This window comes from Branchiostoma floridae, chromosome 14, assembly GCF_000003815.2.
Source record: "Branchiostoma floridae strain S238N-H82 chromosome 14, Bfl_VNyyK, whole genome shotgun sequence".
NCBI classification, from domain to species: domain Eukaryota; kingdom Metazoa; phylum Chordata; class Leptocardii; order Amphioxiformes; family Branchiostomatidae; genus Branchiostoma; species Branchiostoma floridae.
The window spans coordinates 15,350,568-15,361,890 of NC_049992.1; the positions used below are offsets into that span (position 1 = coordinate 15,350,568).

The 11,323-nt window shown below is 40.2% G+C and overlaps 1 long non-coding RNA gene across 1 annotated transcript; it reads left to right on the plus strand.

Annotated features, from left to right (window-relative positions):
- Nucleotides 1-489: 489 nt before the first annotated feature.
- Nucleotides 490-2,836, plus strand: LOC118429964. Its single transcript, XR_004832815.1, has 2 exons — nt 490-927; nt 2,111-2,836. It is a non-coding gene; the product is annotated as an uncharacterized LOC118429964 (long non-coding RNA).
- Nucleotides 2,837-11,323: the final 8,487 nt, after the last annotated feature.

Consider the following 11,323-nt stretch of genomic DNA (forward strand, 5'->3'; position numbering starts at 1 on the left):
ATAGTTTAACAAAGTAATAATTTGAAACTAGTAACCAAAGATGTGGGAAGAACATTAAGGTTTTACTTTTCATGTCTCAAAGAAACTTTTGAAAATAAACTGATGCTATGGTGATTTGATGTGAAGATATCTTTCCTCATTAGCGCATAGCTCTACTTCAAAGATGCATAGCTACGCCAGAATAGTGAGTCAATAGGTTCCAACGCCTGAAACAAATGTATCAAGCAATAACGTTCATGTTCAATGCTTAAAAGTTGACTGAACTTACTACACACAACTAACTAATGCTAATTGGTAACGATTTACCACATTGGTTGTTTCATTCTACCGATCATGCTTAAGACTGTGTTTCAGTAGTGCTACGATAGTTGGTATTCCCAAGGTCGCGTGGCTACTTGTTGCCATGCGACAGGACACCACGTGACCGATTAGAACGGTAATAAATTGCCTGTCCGATAAAACATTATAGGGTTGACCTGTAGCTGATGACAACGCAAACAAACACTGCCCTGTGTATATAATTCTGTAGCCGCGGTAAGGACTGAGTTTATATCTGTCTCAGCAAAGTGATTGAAAATCTGCGAGTCTGAGATAGTCAGAGCAAGCTTGATAAAAGCCTCCTTGGTCAGAGCGAGCAACGATGGGGCATTGCTTTTCGGCAACTGTAGACGCCTTGGACGACAACCACAGTCACCATAGTCATCACAGTCATGGCCACGGTCATAGGCACAAGCTTGGGCTTGGCTGCTGTCTAGCGTTGTGCTGCGGCATTTGCCTTGGCCACAAGATGCGGTCAAGGAGGGGATCCCACTCCAGCCACGGCTCGGGACACTCACACCACTCGCACCGCTCCCACAAGCACAAGAAGCACCACAAGAAGCACCACAAGAAGCACAGGAGGGGGTCAAACTCGAGCTAAAGAGCCAGGTAAGGAATGGCACACACCTGAGCCTGCCTTACGGACAAGTCATTTATGATTTATGTGATGAAAATTATTTTACCGCTAGTAGTTTGCTATACGACAGAGTGTACAGTTTTAATATGATCTGCCTGTACGTCTAATGGATATGTTTATAGGTTTATTGTAAATTCTTGCCAAATGATATAAAAGGGGACGAACAAATAGTGTAGAACATAGCATGTGTCTACTCTAGTCTAAAAGCTAAGCATTCTATCTTAGAAAAAGCCCTCCAGATTGTAACGTAAAAAATTCACTTCTAACTTAGAAAACTCCAGATTATAACTTTGAAAGCGAAGAATCCTAAGTCAGCCTTTTAAATCTCTGTAACTGTAAGCCGTCTTACATGCATCGTTGGCATGGCGTAAAGCAAAGTGTATCCTTCATGATCAGGGTCAAAGTTCAATTCTACGTCAGGTAGTAGATATGACAGCCATGGGAGTTATATGTATATCTCAAGCTATTTAATTCTAATATCGGTATAAGTTCCACGCAAATGTATTCTTAACCGTTGAGAAATTTAGATTTTAAGATGGGGTTGTCAAAAACAGGGCGTTACCAACGAACGTCGACTAAATGTGTTATTTACCCAGGGCGGGCCCTCAACGAGTCGTGTTGTCACCCAGAAACAGGCGTGCCCTGTAACGTAAAGGGTAAGAAAACATACGGTTGGACATTGGAACAATAATACAAAAAAGTATGACTTGTGAACTCCTCTTTAATTTGTCCTGCAATAGTCTAGTTTTTGTGTAGGTATACTTTGGAAGACGAAGGTCAAGGTCAACTTTGGTCCCTTGGTCCCTGACGTCCTTCTAACACTAGTATTTTGTCGTGAAATGATCTACTTAGAGGTCAGTAAGTCAACAGAAATACCTTTTTTTCCACCCTAGAAAGCTATGTTGAAAAGTTTTTACTTACGTCACATGTACGGCATTGCTGTGCCTAGCAACAGGCGATTTGCACAATGCACACTGTTCGCAGTAATTTTGGTGTATACATGTATGGAAAAAAATAGTGATAGCTATGACAAGCGAACATGACTTTACAGACAGAACCTTTAATAACGTTTCTTATAATATAAGTTGCATTATTCAAAGACATTTTAGCATATATTTTAGCATGATTAGCATGTACGTCATTTGTACGTTTCAGGAATTGGACTATAGGTGTTCTGGGACAACTGAGAACGGGTTTACGCTCCGCAGAGGGAAAATCGAGCCACAGCTAACTGCAGTCTACAGTCATCCGTCTTTCTGAGGACCTGTCAAATGCACGCCACGCCACAATGATGTGTAATGTTATATGCAACACAAAATCCACTGGTATAAAAGTGAAACGCAACTTCAAAAACTTCAGAGTCAAGATTGAACTTGAATTACAATCAAACTAAAAAAAATCACAGTTTCGAAGCAAATGAACTAGATATTGTTTTACAGAGGATTGACAACAAATGTTTCATAAAAAAAGTTTGTAAAATAGTTAACAGATGCTATAGATGTGTTGTACATATTTTTGATAAAGATATATTTCCCATAGTACAATTTGAAACGTTAGTCTGTGTGTTTGTATCAAAGCCACACAGGCATTCGAACGTAACCCACAAAGCTATTATTGCTGGGACGCTGCACAGTTTATGTGGTCATGAAAAGCTAATTTGTTTTGTTGTGTTTGTGTGTATCCATGACTAAACGAGTTGACCTAAATCAACCCAATACTTCAAAGTGCACAAGGTCGATGTTCTAATAGGTCTGCAACATAATGAAAGATTTAGCTGATTAGTTTATTTGTAGTTTAACATATCCATACAGAAGGTGGACATGTGCCGAACTGTTTTCTGACTTAAGATGAAGTTTTGTTAATAAAGTTTGTGTCTAAGGACTTAGTGGAGCCAACAGACATCGTTTCTTCATGCCTAAATAGTAAAGAATCACATGTGTTACTGCCGAGCATTTACTCATCTGTTTCGAGCACAAATGTACTACAAAAAGATGTGCCTCCTCTACTTTGTGTACATTTATTCTCCATGCAGACGTTTCGATCGAGGGGTGGGGGTGGTAGTAATGGTCGCGACTTTTTCTTCTTCCTCTCTCCATATAGCCATTCGATGACTACCTTCTTACATTCGCTGCTCTGGGTGCATTTTCATCGCAACGACTCTTAGGAGTCGCGGAGAAATCGTCTTTTATTACACCATTAACTCCCCGACCGAAACCTCTGCTTTGAGAAAACGTTAACATCTGTCGGCTGTTTGTTTTGTGTGAATAATGCTGCTGACGACGTACTCATTTGTTGAAATTAATGCTAGTTTGTTCATATTCTTTATCAAGCAGTTTTATTGTCTTTCTGTATCGGATCACCTCTGTCACAAATAAGATGTCCCCTAAGCTGTCACAAATAAGTTAATATATTGTTGTTGTTGCAAACGCGATGCGTGGATCATTTTGTTGGATGTGGTGTTTTTCCTTGTAAGAAGCTCTGTGACTCAGTCATCCCTCACGTTGTCGCATGTCTGTTAGGTACTGTCGTGTGTATGTTAACCACTGGGGAAAGAAGTTGTCCATCAAAATTGAAAAAGATAGATATCCAGTAGTGATAGACCAAAATATGTTCAATAGATAAGCTGAAAAGAAGACACCCCCCTCTCCAAACGCTTTTTCCTGACAGTCCTGAAAACGTAAAGTCGTCTTTCCTTACACACTTCAAGGGATCCTATGTTTCAATCTTGATGCCGAGTGCCAACGTGGGAGGTGTATCTTTCTTCATGTGTATTTTAGCGGCTGATCTGCAGTGGCAACATGGAAGAAAAGATACGAACATCAGCAAATTCCACCTGTTGTTCGTCCCTACATGGTCTATTTCCCGTGGCTAATGTACGGCTCCTAATCTTTCCTAACCCACGCGAAGGGAGGGCAGGTCATGGCTTATCAATCTTTTCTGCCTTTGTGGCGCTAATCTTTCCAGCACACAGCTAGCTTCTAATCCGGCATTGCGAGACCTTTCGGACAGGGCAAACCCGCGCCATCTTGTTTCCATGACGTCATGATGACGTACCGTCTCCATAGAAGACTTCAGTACGTTCAAGTGACCTTTTCATGGTCTATTTGCCCATCAGTGTACTTGATCTGTATCACTCGAACCATAGATGACAAGAAGCGATAGCAAAGGTGTATATGGAGCCCACGCCACACCGTATGAATGATATCTGTTTTTTCTTCAAACAACTGTGCCTGTCAGACGAAATAGGCGTGAAATCCCCACACGCGTCTTTCCGGTCCTTCAGAAGACACGTGCAGTGACGATAGGTAAACACTAGGCGTCGTGGCGGGACAGGTAGAAATTTATATCCGTTACGTGTAAGTACTCGAAGGTATGCACAGGCGATCAGAAATCTATACCTTGGAAGTATGCCTAAATGTCGAAGCAAACGTTATGATAAATCTCTTCATTGTCACTGACGAAAGATAGTTGATGCGACCTAGTACATGAAACGTCTGGCCGTTTCCAAAATCATATTCAGTTACTTGAGTTACTAGTACTCCTTTTTGGCAAATGTTACGGTGCCTTCAATATTTGCTTCCCAGGCTAGGATGGGGTGTGCCAGTGTACGTGTTGGCAAAATAATTATTTCCTAAAGAAATAAAATCTTCCAGCTTCTGTGTGTGAAAAATGTGAATATTTCCAATAGGCTTTTAAATTTCATATCCAAGTGTGCCCACCACCAGTGCACCCCTCTCCCATCCTCTCTGTTCTGTTACGCCTGCGGTGAAAACCACTTGTTGTTGCAAAGACGTAGGAGTATGACAAGATCTGACAAGAGCTCTCTCGACACAGGTTCTCAGTTTGTTCAGCTAAGTGGTCTCCACACCTGGCTGGAAGTCTTTAAGGAGGCACTCTTTCGCCATGCTCCATTTCAAGCAGGATTAAGATCTGCACTTTCCTTTTACACTGTACATCTTCCTACGTAAACAAGTAGCCTTCTTGGTAAACACTTTATTTTCAAGAACCATCAACGCTCTCTTAATTTACAAGCCTTTATTTCATATATGTCATACGTCCATAGGCTAGAATATATTATAGCAAAAAGGATGGATAAGATAAAGGAACACATTGGTAAATGGGGAAAAATAGCTTTATCGTTAAAACAGTGAATAGTGAATAACATATATACAACTTATCATTTCCTTGTTATATACAAATGTGTACACTGCTGTTTTTCTGGCTTTATTTATCTTTTGTGTACCACATGTCCTTTCAGTATTATTGCTCTATGTATGATATGTGTACCTTGTGTTTGAAAAATCAATAATAATAAAAATAAAAAAAACAAAAACAAATAGCCTGGATACCAGACCCCATCCAGACCTAAAGAAAATATCTATATTTCTGAAGTAGGGCTGGGGTCTGGTATCCAAGCGGAGACCCTAGCTGTTACACAAAGGCTACTCCCCTCCCCATGATGCTTTCAAATGTTACCACTAGGTCACCTTAATCCGTAGGGTATCCTTTATTCGTTGTTGTAAAAAAAACTGGGTATTTAGATATTTCAGGTCAACGACGTATCATAACTAGCGTTACATATTGAACATGATTATTATGTACAAGCAATATAGTATATTTTCACAGTTACAAGCAGTTACACTTAATCAGAAAAATCAGATGCATATGTGTTATTAGAACACTCAATTCGACACACCTTTCTCATATATTGTACATGTACAACTTTGTTATATGTATGTACATGGAGCACACAAGATTTGTTTCCGGAACTCTGTCTAAAATGTCATTTTGATATGAGCAATATGATAATGAACATCTTCTACAAATGCCCTTGCTACACCACTTATGGAAACATAAATGCAAAATCTGTCACATAGAACGAAGTTAAATGAAAATTTACGATAGATTGGCAATACAACGACACATCTTTAATCGAGTTCCTATAGCAATTATATCGTATATTTACGCGATAGTTAACCACTGTGAAATGAATTTGAAACATCAGTACACTCAATAAGGAAGGAATCTAATTATACAGTAAATCTATCTGATGCGTATGTAGACAACAAAGCCCGTCATTTGTGGAGAGCCTTAGCGCCTTGGAGCGAGGCTAACCCGTGCAGATGCTGCAGAAAGATGCTTGGGCACTTTTGTTGGGAAATATAATCCAATTTCATGGTGCGGATAACGGCGTACGTGGGGCTTGGTCGGCTGTAATCCCACAATTGTCAGGAAATGTTTTGTGCTAGCTTAATAGTCTCCCTGTTCAATGAATACTTATCATCAACACTGAGAACAATACCAACTCGGACAATACAGTTGAATTTAAACAGTATTTCATAAGGTAGTGTTTATCTATTACTGCAGAGAAAATATGTGTCGAACGTTAATAATGTAACGATGCTTGGCATATGAAAACTGAATATCTTAAGCTTGTCTGTGTTTTAAAAATTGATGAAAGGAATGAATAGAAGATGTGGTCGTATCCATTCACTGAAATATTCATTCAAAAGATACTTAGTTGAGCTTAATTAGTTGTATGGTTGTTGAAAACGACTGAGTATCTATTGATCTCTAGTTCACGTTATGGAATATATTTGTAGATATGGCGGTACCCATTCATTCATACACTCATTCATTTGCTTCGGTGGTCAATTCATTAACTCATACATTCAATTTAGACTACACAGGACTAACTCAAATGTTGTTGTATTCATGCGTGTTTGGTTCAGAGAAGGAGAAACCACACAATAAATGATATTGTGGTAAGTGTCTAACCAAACGTTGACGACGACATAAACAACTAGAGTTCAACGAACACATACCTTTGCCAAATAAACCAGGTTTGTTATGTAGAATGATGTCTGTAGACATAAATGTGTTACTCATTACATTTTATTTTATATGCCTGGAGTTGGTTCATAACATTTCGCCATTGCTTATGCAAATTAGATCCCTATGCAGATTAGATTTACATAATAATATTAAATTGTATCAAGCATCATTTGCATAATAAATGTGTATTGATATTTCCTTCATTCTTAGCTAAAAATGTGACAAGTTTGAAAGTCCTATAAGGAATGCAGTGGATTTACAAACTTTTCTCATTAATTATGCAAATTAGCAGTCGATTTGCATAATTATAATTCCATCATGTAAGTCTTCCCTTTGGCTATCTACATACCAAAAACCATGACGATCCGTCAACACGTTTATATTTTCTCATTAATTATGCAAATTAGGCCGCCATTTGCATAATTAATATGCATTGATATTTCTCTCTTCCTCATCTATATATGTGACAAGTTTAAAAGTCCTATCATGAAATGCAGTGGATTTATAAACTTTCCTCATTAATTATGCAAATTAGTTGCTGATTTGCATAATTGGTATTCCATTGTGTACATTGTTACTTGGGCTATCTACATACCAAAAACCATGACGATCCATCAACACGTTCTCGAGTTATTCTCGTCCAAAGTTTGAAAGGAAATCGGCGACTGCAGTTCCAAACAAACCGCTAGGGGGTCCAAACTTAAAGCACTTACTCTCTGCACCAAGGGCTATCTACCACTCAAAAATCATAACCACAGCAGGTCCAGAACACGAGATAAAAAAAATTGAGGTTTTGCTGCAGTACCTTAGCAAGCCGCTAGGGGGCCCATTATCGAACTTGACCTTCGTTTTCCCGACCCCTACCCACCTACCAAATATTATTGGGATCCATCAAAGGCTTCTTGAGTTATACTGTTAACACACAGACAGACAGACAGACAGACAGACACACAGACTCACAAGCCTAAAACATAACCTTAGCCATTCTGGCAAAGGTAATTATGGTTGATAGTCCTTAACAGGATCGGTTCTGCTCGGAACGGATCGTCGCCACAAGATGTCCCGATTTCTCTTTAACCGTGTCCCCTCGGAAGCGCGGGATCACCCTGCAATGATCATCCACTAAATACACACAAACGCATGGACACAGCAAATCCACACGGCGAAGGAAACTTGACAACTTAACGAAGACGAAACGCACCTGGCCTTTAACAAAAGACTTTTTTTCAAGTAACTGTACATGTAAAGGAAACACTTACAAAACTTTTGAGATATTATTCAAACAGGGAGCTGAAAACAGACAGATTTGCCCTGTTTTGCAGTACAGGGTATGTTTTCTCTAGTCATCATCAGAAAAATTAACTTTGTAGAGATGAAAACCAACTCCGTATCGCTTTGTTGTTACTCAACAAAAATCGGCATGAATAAGAGCGATATCATAGCGACGTAATCGTAGTCACACCGTGTCACGGTAGTGTGTGTTTGTTAAGTTGTAAAAAGTGGCCTGTCAGTCAGTCATAGTCATACGATATGTATTACACTTTACAGCACCGTTGAAACACAGAAACATGTGTATTTACAATGATAATTCAATGATAACGTGACTTTCTTCCAACGCAAAGGTACCGGTATACATAGATAAATTTTTCAACGACCAGTTGCCTACTTCAGGATCAATACTGATGACCAATCACTTCATCACGTTCTGAAGTATGATTGGTCATTGGTCAGATGAGCTTCTATGATAGATAGAAGCAAGTGTGAATCAAAAGAGTTCAGATAGATTTCTCCGGCAAAAAAAATTGTCTTCGAAGACGAACAATTGGTAAAGAAAATGTCATAGGAAACGTCATCAGCTGACTTCAGTGTAATGCAAAAGAATGTAGCAAACCACCAGAAGCACTGAAGAGATATGCATATCCGTGATACTCTCCAAGCAGAAGTTGGATCGCGCAGAGAAGAGTGCCCGTGTAATTTTTCCGACTACTATTATATCTGCGCGATTCAACCTCTGCTTGGAGAGTATTTGTCTCAGACAACTGACGGATGGTTAGAACTCAATGTAATATACTGGAATGATTCGTTTTGTCTTGGTTTTTTGTACACTTCATCAAGGATCCACAAGTGCCCACCTGGCAGATCCAGCAAGACTGATAAACGATTAAAAAGGAAAGTACCATGAAAAATCGGCGTCCGGCTCGGAGCCGTTCACCGTGAAGAAAAACATTAAAAACCATATTTGGCAAATAAGACATCTGTCTCTTCTATCTGTATCAGACACAGATGGGTGACGGTTCTGCAATCTGGGTCAAAGGAATTATTCCTAGTCAGTATCTTTTTTGAACCACTTTGGGAAAAATGAAGAATCGTGTCTTCAAAGGGTGATCCATCAGGGAAATAACAAGCCCGACCTAACAGACAACCGTGACAACCAAGGTAACAGGATTAAGAACAGTTATAGATATTAAGGAAAATTACGGAAGATTATCTCATTGTTGTGGTCCAGGCCATTGGTCAGCGCAGGTCGCCGGGATGCTTCAGTGTGAAACAGGATTAGTGACCCCGGCTGTGACCCCAGGCGAGAGGGAGAATGGACTGTCCGGAGAACTGCCGCCCAAAGAAAACTGGCGCTTTTGTGGTAGATTCTGATGAGAGTGCAAGACGGAAGTTAATGATAAACATCTGTAGTGGATTTGTAAGATCGCCATTGCGGGTCCCCGCCGTGGAAACAATTTTCTTGGCTATAATACACCGTCCTAATGGGATCTCATTGTGTCGCACCTGAAAGGAAAGGAAAATAATCTTCCAACCCGTAATTTTGTCTTTAGGGTCTTTGAAACGAAAGCAAAGAAGATAGCAGGGTTTGCCAATTTGTGTTGAAAAAAGGAAGCACCTTCTGTTGTTGGTGGTTGTCAAATTGGTTAACGAACTTTAGAGACGTGTTTGAAGGAACGTAGATGTGACAACGTAGAACTGGGTATTGTTGTCATTCTTAGCCGTCATACTAATGATCACTAGCAAGAGATTGATGTGCAGCAAGGACATAATTTGTGTGTGAAAATGTGGACGATAACAAAGAAGTAGACTAATCATTCACACCTAATTGATTGTTACGAAACGAGTTATTAAAGACGAATTGTCTTTTAAGCGCAATAAAAAAATGTGTGTAATTGAGGAATGATAACTTCGTGCATCCTGCTCATGACATTGGTTCTTCTATAACAGAAAGTCTACGATCTGTAAAATAGACTCGTGGACTCGACCAGTGGACATAGGCCGTAGGTACACGTTATGACTATTCCGTAACTTCTGATTTTGTGTCGATTCGTTACAGTGTATCTCGTATCGTGAAGATGCGCACATGTCTGCATTCCTTGAAGGGCTTCCTTTGAGGAGGACACCCAACGAGCAAGTCTCGTAAGAAACTATCTTTCAGTAAGGTGCCGGTTTTCACAAGTGTGGTTCTGTGGACGGTCATGACGCCATATGGCGACGCGACATTCTTCTCCGTACGTCTCTGGTCCCCTACGTAAAGACAAAGGGAAGACATATTGTCTCCAACTCTCCTGTGTGATTCACGTACGGACAGGAGCGCCGTTATGTCCGAAGTCCCGCCGAGTTCTCGCACCTTTTCCCCATTTACCTCCCATGAGGAGACGGGTTGAGGAGCGTGTTTTATGTGGCGTTGATAATCAGATCGGATGGTCACTCCGTTCAAATGTCGATCAGACCGTAAACAGGTGAAGTGATTAATGTACAGACTCTAAATTGTGTGTGTGTTAAGGGTAGGTAAGGTCAGATGGGAAGGTTGGTAGTTGTCCACATACATATGCTAATTGTCAACACAGTACCTTCAATTTCTGAATAGCACAGAAACTTCCGTCAATATTTTCGTCGCCATTTTCTCAAAAGGGCTCATTTAAGAAATTGAAAGAAGGATTCGAAACAAAATCAAGGGGCTCAAACTAACCACGAGTATGAAACTGACTGTGAGTGTGAAACAAGAGTAGAGTGAAGTTTCATGCCTTCGCTACTGACTAAAGATGCCACTATTGACAACCATTGTCGCTTTTCGTTCTAACGCGATGAAGACGCCTTAATAGATATCTGTGTAAGGGCAGGGAAAGTCTATAACATTTGTTCCCGCGTGTAAAGAAAACGACCCAGGACGAATCGATCGGGTGGATGCGGAAGCGACGTCTTGTGTCCATCGGGAAGATGAAAGTTGGACTAACGCGGAAAACGTGCGGAGGATGACACTTAACAAATTGCCCATCTGCTGGATTTCTGCTGCGCTGTCTTCTTCAACAATGGCCGGATTCAAGACGCTTTATATCGGTATTCGATTCAAAGGAAAAGACGCCTACGCTTTCATACAGAGAACGTGATAAAAACTCAAAATGCTGTTCAACTTCAAGTGGAGTTCGTTTTCTACCAAGCCTAAACAGCAGTGTTTTTGACACCGCAACTTTGATGCAATTGTTTTTTTCAGTGGATGAACGGGTTGACTCCCTTGACGGGTTGGAAGGAAGG